Source organism: Sus scrofa, chromosome 6 (assembly GCF_000003025.6).
Source record: "Sus scrofa isolate TJ Tabasco breed Duroc chromosome 6, Sscrofa11.1, whole genome shotgun sequence".
Taxonomy (NCBI): Eukaryota; Metazoa; Chordata; class Mammalia; order Artiodactyla; family Suidae; genus Sus; species Sus scrofa.
In genome coordinates, this window is record NC_010448.4 from 71,583,387 (window position 1) to 71,602,225 (window position 18,839).

General features: G+C 54.0%; 1 protein-coding gene across 2 annotated transcripts in view; it reads left to right on the forward strand.

Annotated features, from left to right (window-relative positions):
• DISP3 (dispatched RND transporter family member 3) overlaps window positions 432-18,839 on the forward strand; it is a 57,128-nt gene continuing 38,720 nt past the window's right edge. Inside the window, exon 1 of one of the 2 annotated variants that reach the window (XM_003127566.4) lies at window positions 432-832. The gene's annotated coding sequence lies outside the window, so the exon portion shown is untranslated. The remainder of the gene's footprint in view (window positions 833-18,839) is intronic. The other variant, XM_005664991.3, reaches the window with a different exon arrangement.

The window sequence follows — 18,839 nt, forward strand, 5'->3', positions numbered from 1 at the left end:
CTGGAGGGATGCCCAGTCCCAGGGGCTGGCATGTCTCTGGGCTCTGGTGCCAGAGAGGTGAACGGAGGAGGACGGAGCAAGGGACGGCGCCAGGAGCCTGGGCTTGGCAGCTCCCTCAGGAGACCCGGGGATGCCCTCGAGTGTCCAGGAGGCTGGTGGCCTGCCAAAGCTGGGCAGACAGGGAGAGGAGTGCAGGCAAGGAGAAGGGAACCAAGGAAAGTAGGGGGCGGGGCAGGGGGGCCCGGGGCAGGGCTGTTTGCAGAGTCGGGGGCTGACCCCCAGGGGTCGCTGCGCCGCTCGCAGCCCCCGCCCGCTGGCTTTGGGAGCCCGGCTGTACCACCGCGCGGCTCCCGCAGGGGGAGCGGCGGCCACGGCGGCGCCTGGCGGCCGGCTTCGGAGACAAGAGTGCGCGGTGGCGCGCAGGCCCTCGCCGGCTACTGACGCAAGGCCCGCCGGCGCGGGGACGGGCGGCGCCAGGGGCTGGGGGGTGGTGTGGCTTCTGAGCATTTCCCGCACACCCCCACGCCCCATGGTAGGAGCCCAGACCCAAACAAAGGCGGGCGGCGAATAAAAGGCGGCGGCGTCGCCGAGTGCTCCCGGGTTGAGCGCTGGGGACCAGGGTCCGCGCCAGGCAGTGTGCGGTCTGTGCACTCTGGAGCCGAGCGGGGAACCTGGGCCTCCTGCGGCTCCGAAGAGCTTTTCCCAGCGACTCCCGCGAGGAGACAAGTCCGCACGGCAGGGCGACCGCAACCCTCAGCCCCCCTGGCTCACCTCCCTCCCGCGCCCGCGGCTCAGCCAGCTCAGCTTGGCCAGCCCAGCTTGGCCAGCCGAGGTGAGTGCGACGGCTGCTGGGTACTATCCGGGTCGGGACTGGGGGATGCATTGCTCGGTGGAGAGGGACAAGTCCTTTGCGCCGCCCCCACACCGGCCTGCGCGGGGCTGCGTATGAAGTTCTCCTGCTGTCCAGCCAGCCCGGGATGCGGGCCTTGCAACCCCCCTCCCCACCCCATCCGGGGAAAGCTGACTGGTGGGGAGGCAGAGCTCAGAGCTAGCCCCCCGCGGCCGAGCTCCGGCTCCGCACCAACTCCCCGCGGGGCCCGAGCAACCTCGGTCTGCACCGGCCAGTTTGATGTCCGAAAACAGTGTGGCTTCCGACCTCTAGCCCCCTGCTAGTCCCCGCGGGTGGATGACTGATTCCGTAAAAGTTGAGCATCGGTCTGAAGCCGCCTGGACTAGAGCGCAGAGAGGGGACTGGAGAAGATTAACGACCTCTCCATCCGCTCTCTACCTTAGCGCACTCATGCTCTCGGTGGGACATTTCTCAAGTCCTGAGGCCCAATTAACCTGGCAGCTGGCCCAGCTCTGGAGCAGACCGGCGGGCGATGGAAGCTGAGCGCGAGAGGGTCCCCAGACCTTGCTGAAGACGCTAGTGAGGGTGGAGGTGGTGTGGGCAAGCGAGCAGTGGTCGGGGGAAGATTCCTAGCGCGAGTGGCTCCTGCGAGCCAACCCTGCCGCCGGGAGAACTTTTCCCAACTCCCTGGGGGCCCTCAGCTAGGCTAGGAAGGCACCACCTAGGAGGCGTCTTTTCTTTGGCCCCCTTTGCTCCATAGTTGGCCTGAGCTTCTCGGGGTTCCTCCTGAGCCTGGGTTCAGGTCCCCGCCCATCCGCGTTTGGGGTCAGCACCGCGGACAGCGCCCAAAGGCGGCCCTGGGGACCCACGACCCCCGCGCACGCGCACCTATGGACCCAAGCACACACAGACCCACAGTCCACGCGCACACTCACAAAGATCTCCCCGCAAACCACAGACCCGCAAACAGTCCCCACACAGATTCATAGCCCGCTCACGCAGCATACATCCATGCACACCCCACACAAATCCACACACAGAGGAACGATCTACATGCACGTGGACAAACACAGATCTCCCCACAAGCAGGAGCAAACCGGGCAATATCTCACTGAGGTCCTGCTGTCTCCGGACATCTGACTAAGCCCCAGACTCCAGAGCTCACCTCTGGTTAAGCAGAGGGATGCCCAGTGACTCACAGAGCCACTCAGGCTCTCTCCAGCAGACACTGCCCCCCTCCCCAGGCACGTGCGCACAGACCCTTTGGAGGAAGCAGCGGGTCACAAAGCAAACCCTCCCCCCATCCCAGTGCAGACCTGGCAGCAGAACCAGGCCAAATGGAGGGAGTCGCCTGACCCAGTGGAAGCTGCAGGCAGAAGCCCAGCCTTGCAGAATCTTGGTATCAGGCTCAGAGTCCATTTTGCTCAGCTTCCCACCCTTGTGCCTGTTCCTCTGTCTTACTCCAGACAAATCTCCTACCACCAAGGCCCACAACCCAGCAACGTTCTTTCTGTGTCTTTGTTCCCCTATTCTCTTACCCTCCCCCACATTTATCTTTCACCCCCTCTTTTGTCTTTCCCAATTCCTCTTTCCTATCTGCCTTCACTCTCTCCCCAACTTTCCTGCAGCCAGGGCCTGATCCAGTAAGTCTTTGCTCCCATGCGGCTGCAGCTGACCCTTAGGGGGAGCTGACTCCATTCTCCTAGCAGACTCCATGCCCCCATACCTCTCTCTTTAGAAGTCTGGGCCCCCCTCCCCAGGGAAATCTGCAGGCCAGATGCCCCAGATCCCTTGCAGTGTCTCTACGGGGCTGGGATTCCTCACTTCTGGAATCACAGTAGGCCCCCGCCCCACTGGGGATTTTGAAGGATTTGGTATTCATGCCCTTCAGCACCTCCCCCACTGCTGCCTTTAAAATCCAGAAACCAGGTTGAGTCACAGAGGGATTTGGTGGAAGGAACACTATGGTGAAAGGTGTGTGGGGGGGGGTCCTAGTCCCACGTTGGCCATAGGCTCCCAGTGTGTCCATGGGCAAATTCCCTTCTCTGAGCCTCAGGTGTCCCCATATGGACAAAGACAAGGCCGAGGTGACCTTCGAGGGTCCCTATGTGGCCCTAGTAATGCAGGATGCTGGCTCTTTCCTGAGTCTCTTGAGTGTGGGTGGGATTGGAAATTGTGATTCTAACCCCAGAGTTTGTGGCACCTTTTCCTCTTTCTCAGAGCACCCACCACTGGTGAAGCCATCCTGTGCCCTGAGCAATGGAAGTTCAGATGATTTCCTTTATGAGACCAGAGATATCAAGTAATTTTCTCGAGGTCACATCACTGAAATGCCGTCTCCATTGAGATAGGCATTGATTCTCCTGTCAGTGTATCCTCTGTGTGAACCACTGATTATCCTGGTGGAAGCTTGGTGAATCAATGAATGAATGAATGAATGAGTAGAAGAGTTGGGACTAAAATTGGCATCTTCAGAACCTCAGGATCTTGGAATTATGGTTTAAGCTCTTTTCTCAGATGCTTTACACTTATTTCCCTTATCTCCTCATTTCCCCTTCCACTCACCTGGTCCTTTCAAGGCAGATAGAGTTGTCTGAGTTAAGACCCTTCCTCCCTTAAGACAGATTCTGGGCTGGTTGCAAATGGCCACAGAGAAGAAACTGGCTTTTAGAGGCCATTCTCGGTGGGTAGTGGCTTGGCCATTGGCTCCAAGTCCCTAAGATTTAACCATGTGGGCTGTTTATGGGAAGCTGGCCAGGATCTGAGGCTGGGAGCAAAGATAGTCATTGCTACCATTTGGCCGAGAAGCCACTTCTCGCAGCCCCATGAGCTGGGTGCTGCAAAAATCACCTTTACAGATGAACAAAGCAAGATGCTAAAAGAGGAGGTGGTTTCCTTAAGGGCAATCAGCCAGCCCAGTGTCGGTCATAAAAATAGGCTCCCTAAAGCAGTGGTGGTGGTGGTGGAGGATAATGACATTATTTGTATTGATAATGATGTGATGATGGTGGTGATTAGAAACTCAATGATTGATTGGTCTCTTCCATTCCCTTTCCTCTCTTTGAAATTGTTCCCCACTTGAAACTCTTATATACTCTTCCCCCACCCAAATATGGAGAAACTGCGGGCTGGGACAGTGAGGCAGGGGTGTCTGATCATCTGTCACTCCTAGCTGAGAAAGAAGGCTTGTCATTTGAAATCGGCCTCCTGCCCCTCCCCCCCAACCGCAGCATGTCTTCTGCCAGCAGAGCCCAGAGCAGCGTCAAAGTCTGTCAAAACACCCGTCCAAGCTGGGTTCCAAATGCAAAGCCCAGGGAAAATAAATAAAGAGGGCAGTGTCGGCCCGAAATAGAAACAGGCAGCAACTCACAAATATGCATGTTTTCCAAAAGTCACATTTCACGGGCAAGAGAGACAGTGTGGCTCATGCTCCAGCTGCACCATAAAGGCTAGAGGCAGGGGTGCTGCCAGGACTGGTCCAGGGAAGGGAGCGGAGCCTCCCCAGTGAGCTCACTCTCTGCTGGGTCATAGGGAGACCAGCTGGCCGTTCCCCCTCCTCACCAGCTGGAAGGCACACGGGTGGGAAGACTGCGACGAATGAATGTCTGTGTCATCAGAGCTCTTTGGAAACGGGCACCAGACAAGGCTGATGGCCTTGGCTCCTCTGCCTTCCAGCAGGAACCGCAGGCTTATAATAACAGTCCTGATAATAATAGCTGCCATTTGTTGAGTACCTACTATGTGCCAGGTATCAAGCATTTACATGCACCATCTCACTTAACCTCGAAACCATCTCATGGCATGTGGAGCATTATCCTCATAAAATATCTGGGGAAACCAAGGTTCAGAGAAGAGACCTGCTCAAGGCCACACAGCTAGAAGGGACCAAATTGGAGTCCGATTTTAAAATGGAATTTTTTTCATTGAAATATCGTGGATTTACAGTGTCATATTAATTTAGGGGTCAGAGTTTGATCTGAATGGCGCAAGAGCCCCCATTTTGCCAAGTACTCTGCATTGTTTCTGCTATTCATTCATTTATTCAATATGTATTTTTTGTTAAGACACCCACTTATGTGATGGTTTTCAAAGGGATATTCATTCCTCTGCTGTCTGGGTCAGGGGTAAAGTCCAGCACTGCCACCTGAGCTTAGTTCTGGCCAGCCCTTGGTGGCTCAGGATGGGTACCCAAGGTTTCTGGGCTGGGGCTGGGAGTGGGGTGCCTCGTCTTTGCATCTTGGGCTCTGTCCTCACTCTTGAGAGCCCACACCTGTCTGTCTGGGGGGATGGGCTCAGGCAGGAGCCCCACTGTGAGGCTTGGACTAGGAAAGCCTGTTTAACTCCAGAAGAGGTCAGGGTTGCCTCTGCAGCTGAACTTATTTCAGAGAGGGCAAGTGAGTTGCCCAGCACCACACAGCATATTGGTGGTAGAGCCTGAATCTCAGAATCCCAGGCCGGCATGCCATGTGACCAGGCTGGTCTTGAATGTGTGGGAAGTGTCCAAATGGTTCCAGGGAAGGGAGTGGAATGGATGCAGGCAGTAAACCTAACACTTCCCTTCCAAGCACAGAGGTGAATGCACCCGAGTTTCACCACCAAGTCCTTGCCTCCCCCCTCCCCCATTCAAGAGGGACCCTGCTGACTCAGGTCCCCATATTTATCACTGTGAAATACAGCACTGGCAGATACAGAGCACTTGCCTTGGGTCAGGTGCTGTACCAAAAGCTTTATGGGCACTAATTGATGTAAATCCCCACAACAACCCTGGAGGCAGATGTACTTATTCCACTTTACAATTGAGGCACCCAGGTTGGAGAGGTTGACTCACTTGCCCAAGGCCACACAGCTAGTAAAGAGGCAGGTGGAGCCCTGCAGAGCCCCGGCTAGCAGGTTTACTCTGGGGATGAGGGGGGAGAAGGTTTGGCACAAAGCCAGGGGAAGGAGGCGCGGATGGGCAGCAGCAGGCTATTTCTATTACACCTCCAGGCCTCGTCACGCTTGCTGGCATTGGTGCCAGCAGAAGCTGAGCCTCTGCCAAAACCTGGAAGGAAGAAGCCCAGTGCAGGGTCCTGGGAACAGCCCCTGGGGTATGTTAGTGGAGCATAGGTTCTGGGTCTGTTTCTTCCTGAGCTCAGGGGGAAGAACCCATAGACATAGGGGACCCCCAGAGATGCCCTTAGTTCCAGCATCTTGCTTTCTCTCCTTGTTCCTCCCTCTGAGGGATCCAGACAAGGAACCTGGACAATTTGGAAAGGGTGTTGGGTGGCAGACTAGGGTCTTGCTGTATCAGTGAGCTTGACCGTTGGGAGTGAGGAGGTGGTGGGGACTATGGGAGGGACTGGCTTTGATTTAGATGCCTGCAGGTGCCATCCAGGTCTCTTATATGGGGGTGCTCCTAGGAACTAGGGACTGATGCCCTGAGAGACAGTATCCAGAGGTTTAAACCTCTTGTACCAGAAAAAAAACAGCCTTCTCCTGAATCCCCCATCCCACGAGGTTCTGCCTGAGCAGTCCCACTGTGTGCCAGGCATGCAGAAGTGGAAAAGCCTCGGTCTCTGTCCTCGTAGAGCTCACTAGAGTCTCCCATCCCTGCCCTAGCTCCTCCTGCCTGGACCAGAGTGATAAGTGATAAGTGATAACCCACCCCCAGGTCCCTCCGCAGAAGTAGAGGAGGGACCCAGGTGTCCTCTGGGGCTCAGAGAACGTGATCCGGGCAAGTGGTCATTCCAGGGTCCAGAGGACAGTTCCTGGGGGCGGTGCCTACAGTGCATTTGGGTGCCCTCCCCAGCCTGATGTCTTGCTGGGAGACGGTGGCGGGGGCGTGGCTATAGGGAAAGCTCATGCCTGCCCAGCCGTCTGCCCGAGGCATCCGGCACACGTCCTGGCACCTGGATGACACATCCTTTGCCAAACCTTGTTAAGAGAGGAGACACGACTGCCAGTTGGAAGCCACTCTTGTCAAGCAGGAGAAGGTGGTGATCCTCTGATCTCGGGGGGGAAGGCAGCTTGAATGGAGTTGGAATGGTTGTGGCAGACTGGTTTCCTGGGATGTTTCGGGGAGGAGTGGAGGAGTGGGCGTTTTGCCTTCCCTCCCCGCACCGTCTTGGCCTTTGCTCTGTCCTGGGGGACTTCTCGTGTTCTTAGTCGGAAGAGTTCTGCAGAGCGATCACCCAGATCCCGGATGGTCACGATGGTCATTAATGGCCAACATATTTTGACTGTTTACTATCTGCCAAGTACTGGGCTTAGGGCTTTATAGGTACCATCTCATTGCTCCATGAGAGAGCTACCATCATTATTCCACGTTAAGGATGAGACATATGAAGCACAGAGGGACTAAACGGCTGGCTAGTAAGCCACAGAGACAGGACTCAGACCCAGCCTCGATGCTGCGATCACACCCTCATAGGATGGTTGAGGCCCACGCGTTGGCCTTTATATTAACTCGATTTGGGTCTTTACAGGTGGGTGTGATTGAAGTCAAACCACCTTTTGGCTCCTTTAGTAATCAGGGTAATTTGTACAGTGGTCTCGGGCTGCCTTCTGGTGGGCAGGGTGATGTGGGTTGGCCATTTGCTTCTTGACTGCCAAGCCACCAAACAGATCACTTTTTTGGATACGCAGATGTGGGCAACATCTGGCAGACTGGCAGGGCTTTTCTGGCTTTCATGCGGAAGTTTCCCCTTTTCCTCCCACACAGATGCAGCTGGGAGGTGCGTCCTCCTGGACATAATCATATCGTGACTCTCTGTTTGAAAAATATGTGTTTGTCTTAAAGCATCGTCGTGCGACTTTTCCAAGGCAGGATGTTGGTTTCGGTTCCTCTCTGCGTTCCGCTGAGCTGGAGAGAAACTAGGCTTTGGAAGCATGTCAGCAGCCAGAGGAGAAAAATCCCCCCTTCCCTTCTCCAAGCAGAGAAGCTGGGAAGAAGCTGGCTGGGGAGGAATACTGCAGGCCAGTGGCTGCTGCGTGTGTCCCCTGCAGAGGTTCCTGACCTTGTGACCTGGTCTGCCAGAGGCTTTTTGGAGTGGATGATCCCTGAGTAACGGAGCCCGGAATTTGTGATGAACAGGGACGTGTCAGCCAAGAGGCACTCTCGGGCATTGATTAATTAATTTATTTATTAATTAACATGATAATAGATCTAGGGTGGGAAGGCTCATGGAGCCTTCGGGAGATATGGAGTTCAAGACATGCCAAAGTTAAGATAATGATGACTTAACATTTTATTTTATATAGCAAGTGCCAACCAGTGAATGAATGAAGACAATGAATGAATAAATAAGAGAATGCGTGTGTTATGTAGAATTAGTGAGAGGGGAGCTGATGGACACTGATGGCCACGGCCTGGATTTCGCAGAACCAGACCCAAGGAATTGCCAAAGTGAAGAATCCTGTTCTTGTCCCCTGGATCACCCTTTAGCTCAGGGTCGGGGAGAGATAGTCTGAATCCTTGAACCCTGCCCTCTCACTCCATACCCCACCCCAGCCCTCTTCTGTAGGACCCTCTGGTCACTGGGCTCCTCTGGCTCCTGGCTGAGGCAGGGACTAGAACTCAGGAGACTGCAAAGCTGTTGGAGGCTGCAGCCCAGCACCCTGAAACATCCACAGCCCTCTTCCCCTTCCCAGCTGCTCTTCTAGCCCTAAGCCATCCCATCTTCTCTGTGATCACACCCTGTGTCCTGGTCCTTCGAGGACATCACAAGACAGTAAACACCTGAAAGCACACTGAGCCCAGCCCTCCCATTTGATGGAAGGGTAGACGGAGGCTCAGGGAGGGAAAAAGACTTGTCTGAGGTCATGAGCACATGGGAGACCAAGCCGCTTTATGGTGGGAGGATTTGTGGGGGGAGTTCCTACGAGACTTCAGACAGCACTGTACCTCTGAGCAGAGTGGAGGTGGGGTGGAAGGGGTCTGAGATTCTTGAACCCAGGTGGCTTCATTGGGTCTTTCCTGGCCTCTCGGACCAGAAGTGGCAGTTCTAAGTTAGCTGGGATCCTGAATCTCCCAAGAATTTTATGGAAAAGGCAGCAGAGTTGGGGAGGCTGCTACTGGGGTCTGCTTTGCATCTTGGACCCTCTGTCCCAGCAGCTCAGCCTTGACCCTTGATTCCCTGTCTCCGCAGACAGCTGCACCCTCATGGAGGGCAGGCTGAGGCTGACGGCAGTGTCGGTGCCCCACCCTGTCAGTGGCCTCTGTGCTGGCCTCAGGGGTGGGTTGGAGGGTACTGAGTGCACCTCCCAGACTGTCTCCCCCCTCCCTAGTATAAGCACCTGAGCTGTCAGTCAGCAGGGTAACCAGAAAGCCCTCCCCCTGCACAGGCACGGAAGCTGTGTTTCCATCCAGACACCCCAGATGATGAAGCTGGATGTCAGTCCCTCGTGCTTTTCCTCTCCTCCCGTTCCTGGAGCCAGTCTGTGCCTCAACTGTGGCCAGAGTGACTTCCGGGGGCAGACTCTGGGGGCGGGGAACATGAGCACAAACGCGGGTGGGGCGCGGATTGGGAGGACTGACTCTAGAAGGCAGAGTTTTCCAAACTATGAGACTCAAATAAAATCTAATCCAGCGGGAGGAATGCTGAGCTTATCGGAAATCAGCTTCAAATAAATCCCATCCCTTCTTTTAGCCTCCGTTCTCTTGTTTGCAAATTGGAAATAATTCCTGAGACTAGAAAAACCTATATGAAAATGATCTACAAGTTGTAAGTTGCTGCAGAGACACAATATTATTCGGTCCCCTAGGATAGGATGAGAGGATCAAGGACAGGATCAAGGCTCTGGCTTGGGGACACAAGGGGCTGAGCAGCCACCAGGATCTCCTTGCTGTGCCCTTTTTCATCTGGTGCTGTGGCCTCCTTGGTCTTCCACCGGTCCGGGGAAGCCAGGGCTGGGGCAACCCCGAGTTCTCAGAGATGGAGATTTGTCCTCAGGCTCTTGCTTTCTTTCCAGGCAGCGAGGCTAGGGCTCCAGCCCCTTCCTAGGGCTCCATCCCAAAACAGTCGTGGGGTTGGGATGGAAGGGGCCTGGGATTCCTAAGCCCAGGTGGTGGCCCCTCGGAGCCTTTGAGTACTTTGCATCGTCTGCTTTTTATCTTTCCGCTTCCAATCTATCCTTAAGCTTCTCTTTTGTGGTATGGGACTGAGAAGAATCTTGCGACGTCCTCGAACCCACAGATGTGGTCTGGGTTTGCAGAGGAAAGGAGGAATAGAGGTCCCCGGAAGCTTTCCCCAAAGCTAAGAACTGGCAGGTTGCCACCTGCTATGACCCAGTGGAGCAGATGGCGCCCAGCCAGCACACGTCATTTGCCTGTTCTTGCTTCTTGGCTTGATGTTACATCAGGAGACACTCTGTGTGCCCCCGCCCCCACTCAGTTATGCAGTAGCTCCTGAATAGCAATGAAGGGGAGCCCCCTCCCTGCCCTCCGCCTCCCTCCCTGGGGAAGCAGCTAAGACTCAGAGGTGGAGGGTATAGGAAACATCTCTCCCCACTTGCCATTTGACAGATGGGGGCCCACCCATCCAGAGATGTTAAGTGACTTGTTCCAGGTAACACAGCAGGCTGGTAGCAAGGCAGGTCCCTATTCCCAGCTCTCGGGGCCAGGGCTGCTGCCCCAGGCACCCATCACCTGCTGACACCGCCTCCACTGCCCCTGAGCTGGAGCCTGCAGGAAGAGCTGGCTGGAGCCTGAGAAGAGATGCAAGGGGAATTGTTTTACATATTTGTTAATCGGGTCTCTGAGAGAGAGAAGGGCCCTGAGCTCATCAGCCAGGAAGGAATCCAATTTGGCTTTTATGGCCATGGTTATTGGTCGTATTTTGTGGGAATCTTTTTATTTTTTATTCATCCAGTGGGCTGGGGGCTGGGGAGCTGATGGCCTGCTGGGTCCCCTGGGCCCTCCTGTTCCCACGGAATTCCAGGCAGCAGCCAGGACTTGGGACTGAGCGTGGGCCAGAGGTGGTGGGAGAGGGCGCCTTGGACAGGTTGGCTGAGGCGCGCCATGAGGGTTTTCAGGCACCTTCAAACCCTTTGGGCAAGGGGCGTCTGGGGGCCTGGCTGTATTTCACAGGTTCTAAGTATTGCTGGTTTTATTAAGCTTTCATTGCCTTTTTCTCAGAGGTGCACGCAGCCCTGATGGGTCTGGGCTGTGAGGTCTGAGTCGTTCCAGGTGGACCTGCATGGGGAGGGAGGGATGAGAGTGGGTCAGTTGGGTGCTATTCCTTCCGGCAGTAGAGCACAGCGCTGAGAAGGACTGGCTCTGACTCTGGCCTGCCCAAGCTCAGGCTGCTCCTGCCAGCTCTGCCTGCGGAGCTGAGGCTGGATCAGACAGGACATAAACAAGGAAAGCACCCCGTGTGGGGCATGCAGCTATGCTTGGTGGGTAGGAAGCTCCCTGCCTAAGCCCCGTGCATGGAGGCCTCATTTTCTTTCCACTGCCTGGCCCCCCCAGGAAGAGCTGGTTGGCGGATCTGGATGGCTCCTGTGTGTCTCTTCTCTGGACTTAAAGTCCTGTTCCTGGCCCAAATGCCATTATTTCTCTCCCCCAACCCCCCACCCCTGGCTGGAGGCAGAGATGCTTCTAGGAATGGTCCTGGCCAGAGATCCCCAGGGCCAGAAGGAAGGACAGGCTTGAGGAGAGGCTAGTGCGAGCCCCAGAGGGGTGAAGGCCAAAGGAAGCTGCTGAAGGAATCCATGGGGAACCAGGGAGGGTGACCAGGGCAGCAGGGTCTTTCAGAGTAGTCCTGGACCACCTGAGCACCTAATTGACAGGATGTAGTGTCTGGTTCAGGAGTTTGCATTTTAACAAATGCACCCAGTGGCTGATCCATATTAAAGTCCAAGGGCCAAAGTAGCAGAGAATAAAGAAATAAATAAAATAAAATAAAAACTAAAAAAAAAAAAAAAAAAAAAAAAAAGCTCCAGCCAACTGGTCTACCCTCCCATGAGCAAGGGCCCAGGTGTGGGGCCTCTTCCCACCTTAGAAGCTCATCATGACTATACACCTGCTGTGCCTCAGAAAGCGGAGGGTCACCACCCCATTTTATGGGTGAGGAAACTGAGACTCATCCAGGACACTCAGTGGGTGGCAGAGCCAGGGTTTGAAGTGTCACTCCTCCTTACCCCCTAAGCCCAGGCCCTGGTGCTCTTAGTACCTGACATCCCCATTGGGGGACCAGTTCTGTTTCCCCGGCACACACACACACACACACACAGAACGCACAGAATGGGGGAAATTTAGGCCAGGCCATGGTGACCATTATGTTGCGTTCCTCTGGTGCTGGCTGGCACGTTCCCCGGGAGCTATATTGACAAGACCAAAGCTTGTTTGCCTGATATATATTGAGCTGTTGGGCTTACGAGTCAGTGCCCACAGTTTCCTTGCCAGCTGTCAGCCTGCGGAGGCCAGCCGTCCTTCATGTGCTCCATCGCTGCAGCCTGGCCTTCTCTGAGAAATGAGGGGCTTGGATGGGCTCACTAGAGAGCCTCCCCTCTCTCCCTCCCGCTTCTCTCTCCCACCTCACCCAGGCTCCCAATACTTAAGCCCCGATTTTCTTTGACAGGAGGAGGAAGTGGTCATACGTATCCCTCTGAAGTTCCTGCCCTCTGCTGGCAAATTTGGCCAAGGGGGATGCTCTTTGTTGGGGACCAGGAGGTCTGATGTGAAGTCGGTGCAGGTGTTTGCTTCAGCTGTAGCCGCAAAGCCAGTTTTCCTCTGGGCTGGGGTAGGGAGGCTGCGGCTGGTAGACTTAGGATCTGCTTGCTGGGGGAAGGGCTCAGACAAGTGCTGCAGGTCACCCAGCCACACCCCTTCCTCTGTGGGTGTGAAGGGCGTTCCCTGGCTGTGTTGCCATTTTCATCTGAGCTTCCAGATAGGGCTTGGGGCTTCTTGAGAGAAGTCTCTAGAAGGGTCCTGGGATCCAGCTGCCAGGCTGGGGCTCCCTGCTTCACCCCACTTTCCCTCTAGGGAAATTATAATAGTGAGGGTTCTACAGAGAAACAGAAATAATCGAACATAGATTAGATAGGTAGATGGATGGATAGATAGATTTCTTATAAGAAATTGAGGCATATGATTGTAGAGGCTGAGGCATCCCAAGGTCTGCAGTTGGCAAGCTGGGACCCAGGAGAGCTGATAGTGTAGTTCCAGTCTGTGTCCAAAGGCTTGAGACCCAAGGGAAGGGAAGCTGTAAGTTTCTGTCTGAAAGCCAGCAGGCTCAAGATCCAGGAAGAGCCAGTATTTCAGTCCAAGTCTGGAGGGCTGGCAAAGACCAATGTACCAGCTCAGGCAGTCAACAGAAAGCGTTGCCTCTTACCCAGCCTTTGTATTCCATTCGGGTCTTCAACTGATTAGATGAGGCCCACCCACACTAGGGAGGGCTGTCTGCTTTACACAGTCTGTGCATCCGGAGTCATGTTTGGTCAAATGTCCGGGCATCCCATGGCCCAGTCACACTGACACATAAAATTAACCATCACACCCACGCTCTCCTTTAAGGCCAGGCTTCCAAGGTTGGTGGAGACTTCCTTTGCATCATGCCCTGAGCTGCCCGTCACCTACTGAAAGCAGAACTGCTGAGACCTGAGTGATTTGCAGGCTTGCTAAAGGACAGTGGGTTTCTTGAGTGAGTCCTGACACCCCAGCTCTCCAGGAACTCCAAGGCTGCTTGGAACAGCAAGAAGAACATAGGCTTCTGAATTGGCAGACCTGAGGTTCAAATGCTAGTTCCACCCGTTATTAGCTGTGTGATCACAGAGAGTCACTTAACTTCTCTGATTGTTTGTTACTCTGTAAAAAGGGGTTGCTTATAATGCCTCCCTTGCAGAGCTGATGGATGAGAGAGGTTTCTTGCATATGACAGGTGCACTGCTCATTGTTATGATTCTCTTCCTGGGTATCAGTTTCTGCATTGAGCTAGTTGGGCTTTGGGGTTCACTCATCTGTGTGATTTTGACCCAGTTTTACCATGTCTCCAGTGTTTCTGCAGCCTCCTGGTCTGAGATGGAATACCCAGGTCTCTGAGAAGAGTTTGGAATTCTGGAGAGCGGGCCCATAGCTGGGGCATGCGGAGGGTGGCAGACTCTCAGAAGATGGGGTGTTCGGATTTAGGACAGTGACACCAGGGAGGAACTAGGCCCTCCTCTTTCTGCTCTTCTCCACCTTGGATGAGCTAGGGGCAGATCTGTCCCCCACTTCAGCACATCAGGAGGAAATGGAGCTGTTCAGCCCGAATACCTCCTTTGGAACTTCTGCCCAAACCTCTCAGCCCAAGGGTGGGAGAATCAGAGACCCCAAGACATATCCAAGGACTACAGCTGAACCAGGGAAGCAAAACTCCCCAAGACAAGAAGAAAATGCTGATTAGCTCCTAATTGCCGTTAAATTATATATACATATATGTGCTTTAAGCCACATCTGCATGGCTAATGTGATTTTTTGATTACATTTTAATAGTCTGGCTGGGATGGGAGAATGAAGAAGGAAGGGTTCTATCACCCTTCGCCAGAAGGAGGGAAGTTGTAAACAGGGCTCCAGGCAGGCGCAGGCATGGAGCCACGTCCCTGGGAGCCGTCCTGGAGGAGCGCAGGGCCCAGTAAGGAGCTGGGATGTCTTTGAGGCAACACTGCCTTCCACCGAAGCGCCATTCTGTCCTCATGCGGAAGACCATCTGGCCTGTGGCTTGAAGAATGCCTCTCTCTAGACCTTAAAAATGGCTTCCCGGAGTTCCCTGGTGGCTCAGTGGATTAAGGATTCAGCATTGTCACTGCTATGGCTCGAGTCACTGCTGTGGCACAGGTTCGATCCCTGGCCTGGGAACTTGTGCATATTGTGGGTGTGGCCAAAAAAATAGCTTCGCTATGTTGGCTCTTTGGATCCATGTGTCATCTTCCCCAGGCCTGGCTGTTCCCTGGGACTGCCAAAAAATGCACACACACTCCTGCCCAGAATCTGGTGATGGAGCAGATAGAGCACTCCTTTGCACCAAGAGTCCTGGCTCTGCCATTGAAATATGCCCTTGGGTCATACCCATCACTTTGCTGGGCTTAGTTTCCCCAGCTGTGAAATGAAGGGGTTGGACCAGGTGTGCTCTGATGTCCCTTCTTGGGTCCAATGAGCCAGGATCTATTTCCTGATCATTTTGCAGACCCCTCCTTCCATCTCAGGGACATAGAAGGTTCCACACTCACCCGCTGGGCATTTGCCACCACCCATCACTCTCCCCAGGTCCTTCTGCTTGCTAACCAGTATCTCTCTTGCTGCAACTTGAGCCAACACTCCTTGTCTCCTGTCCTAAAGGACAGAACCCCCCCCCCGGTCTTATTATGGTAACTCCTCAAAGAATTGAAGGCTCTTAGCAAAATCCCTTCTTCACACATACACACAGGTTCTATTTTTAAATAACATTTATTTCTGATTTGAAAAGTCAGGCTGTACCTGATCATTGTAGAAAAACTGGAAATAGGCAAATATAAAGATGAAAATAAAAATCACCCATAATCCTCCCAGACAGAGATAACCACTACTACTAAGTTTTTTTTTTTAATGCATATATATAGAGAGACTTTTTCTGTTATAAAATTGGGATTATGCTGCAAATGTGGCCTTGGGATGCCCCAAGCCTGGCCCTTGAAACTGGGCCAAGTTCTTTCTGCCAAGGCTCCCCGGGGTTCCCTGTTTCCCCCTTTATTTATTTATTTATTTTTGTCTTTTTTCCTTTTAGGGCCGCACCCGCGGCATATGGAGGTTCCCAGGCTAGGGGTCGAATCAGAGCTACAGCTACCAGCCTACACCACAGCCACAGCCAAGCCAGATCCAAGCCGCATCTGCGACCTGCACACAACGCCAGATCCTTAACCCACTGAGCAAGGCCAGGGATCGAACCCACGACCTTGTGGTTCCTAGTCGGATTCATTTCCACTGCACTACGACGGGAACTCCTGCTGTTTCCTTTTAGGTGGCTGCCTCATTGGCTTTTCTCAAGAGAAGGGAGACCCTGTTCCATGAATGTGTGTCCACCTTGGTTCACGGGCTCCTGGAGGCCAGAGTTTGACTTTGACTCTTTCTGATTTGTGTGTGTGTGTGTGTGTGTGTGTGTGTGTGTGTGTGTGTGTGTGTGTATGAGAGAGAGAGAGGCAGATGGAGAGAGAGGGAGGGAGAGAGCACTCTCGCTGGTCACTGAGCAGAAGCACCCTAATGGGAGATCACAGAGGCATGATCACAGTCCCCCAAGATCACAGTCCCCAAGATCACAGTCCCCATAATCACAGTCCCCCAAGATCACAGTCCCCATGGTCACAGTCCCTATGATCACAGAGGCATGATCACAGTCCCCATGATCGCAGTCCCCATGATCACAGTCCCCCAAGATCACAGTCCCCATGATCACAGTCCCCGTGATCATAGTCCCCCAAGATCACAGTCCCCATGATCGCAGTCCCTATGATCACAGTCCCCCAAGATCACAGTCCCCGTGATCATAGTCCCCCAAGATCACAGTCCCCATGGTCACAGTCCCTATGATCACAGAGGCATGATCACAGTCCCCATGATCACAGTCCCCATGGTCACAGTCCCCATGATCACAGTCCCCCATGATCACAGTCCCCCAAGATCACAGTCCCCATGATCACAGTCCCCATGATCATAGTCCCCCAAGATCACAGTCCCCATGGTCACAGTCCCCATGATCATAGTCCCCCAAGATCACAGTCCCCATGGTCACAGTCCCTATGATCACAGAGGCATGATCACAGTCCCCATGATCACAGTCCCCCAAGATCACAGTCCCCATGATCACAGTCCCCCATGATCACAGAGGCATGATCACAGTCCCCCAAGATCACAGTCCCCATGATCACAGTCCCCATGATCACAGTCCCCATGATCACAGAGGCATGATCACAGTCCCCCAAGATCACAGTCCCCATGATCACAGTCCCCATGATCACAGTCCCCCATGATCACAGTCCCCATGGTCACAGTCCCCATGATCACAGTCCCCATGATCATAGTCCCCCAAGATCACAGTCCCCATGGTCACAGTCCCCATGATCATAGTCCCCCAAGATCAGAGTCCCCATGGTCACAGTCCCTATGATCACAGAGGCATGATCACAGTCCCCATGATCACAGTCCCCCATGATCACAGAGGCATGATCACAGTCCCCCAAGATCACAGTCCCCATGATCACAGTCCCCATGATCACAGTCCCCCATGATCACAGAGGCATGATCACAGTCCCCCAAGATCACAGTCCCCATGATCACAGTCCCCATGATCACAGTCCCCCATGATCACAGAGGCATGATCACAGTCCCCCAAGATCACAGTCCCCCAAGATCACAGTCCCCATGATCACAGTCCCACTTTGGGCCAATGACAGGTATCGAAGGAACTTCCCTTATGTCCTTTCCACGGAGCAGCTGGAGCGCTTCACTAAGCCAATCAATCCCCATCATTTGAGAAAGGAAAACAAATTTGCAACATGAGGCCCATACTGGGAAGGGATGCTGAGGCTGTGCTTGCCAGCTGAGGCTTTGGTCTCAGACCCCACCTGCCAGCTGGGCCTCCCTTGATTTGGCGGAGTCTCTCGGCTTGCACGCACCCGCCTTGGCCTGCAGACTAGGGCTTCTCAGAGATTTTTTGGGGGGAGGGTCACAGCTGGAGGGACCTGGGTTTTTACAATCCCACTGCCTGCTGGCAGAAACAGGGCACCAAGAGGGCATGAGACATGCCCAGGGCCACATTAAAAGTTGCAGGTGAGCTGGATCTGGGGCCATGTTGGTCGGACATCGGTCTGGTGATTTGCCACATGACAGCTTTTCTTTCCAGGGGTGGACTGAGAAGGTGGTTGGGTTGGGGGTGGTGATAGGGAGAGAGAGTAATAGAAAACTCGTCAGGTCCATTTCCTGCTCATCCATCTCATACCCCCTGTGACCCTTCCCACCCCGGGCAGAAGAAGCCGTACTCTCTGTCCTACACTTGGCTTGTTTGGTGTCTGACTCTGTCCAGGGGAAAGTTCTGCATAACATCTAACCCAGCTTCTGCAGGGATCCCTTCCCTTCCTCATTTAACAAATAGCTGCAAAGCACTGGGCCCCCCCCCCCCAGCCAGGAGTATTTTAGTCCAAGGGAAGACAGCAGGGAACACAACAGCCAAGTCCTTGCTCCCTTGAAGTTCATGTCTGCGGGGCTGAGGGTGTCTCATTGGGAGGCAGAATGGCTGTGCTCAGTTTTCTGGTCACTTAAATCTAGCAGGTGCAGTCTGCAGGGCATGGAGTCACATACATGGAACAGGGGTCTATTGCACTTGTTCAGTTACTGTTGCTATGGAACAAACTCTCCCAAACTTTAATGATGAGTGACAATGGCTAGATTATGTTCATGGATTCTGTGGGTCAAGAAAGGGCACAGAAGAGGGTGTATGAGCTCAACTCCACCGTACTTGGGCTTCAGCTGAGAAGACTAGAAAACTGGGGGTTCCCTGATGGCTGGGGCCCCGGAACCACTGGAGGCATCTTCACTCACATCTGTGGTTGATGCTGGCTGTCAGCCAGGTTGTCAGCAGGAGCTCCTGCCTGCAGTCTCTCTGCCTGGGCTGCTTTGGGCTTCCTCACGGTGTGGCAGCTGGATTCCAGGGATGAGTGTCCCAGGAGAGCCAGGGGGAAGCTGCATCTCCCTTATGACCCAGCCCCAGAAGTCACTGAGCACCACTTTACTGTGGTCACGGCCCACCCAGATTCAAGGGAAGAAATGCATTGTTTCTCGAGGAGAGAAGGCTTAAAGTCACCTCGCGGGAAGGACCTGTGAGATGGTGGTATTGCTCTGGCAAATACAGTGGGCCACGTGCACGTTTTAGGACATGACAGCTTTTGTGGAGAAGCGGAGTATAAATAAATAGTAGCTGTCATTTCCCAAGCACTTAGACCTACCAGGCCCCTGTGATCAGCCAGCATCCCCTGTGATCAGCCAGCATCCTCTAAAAAGAAAACA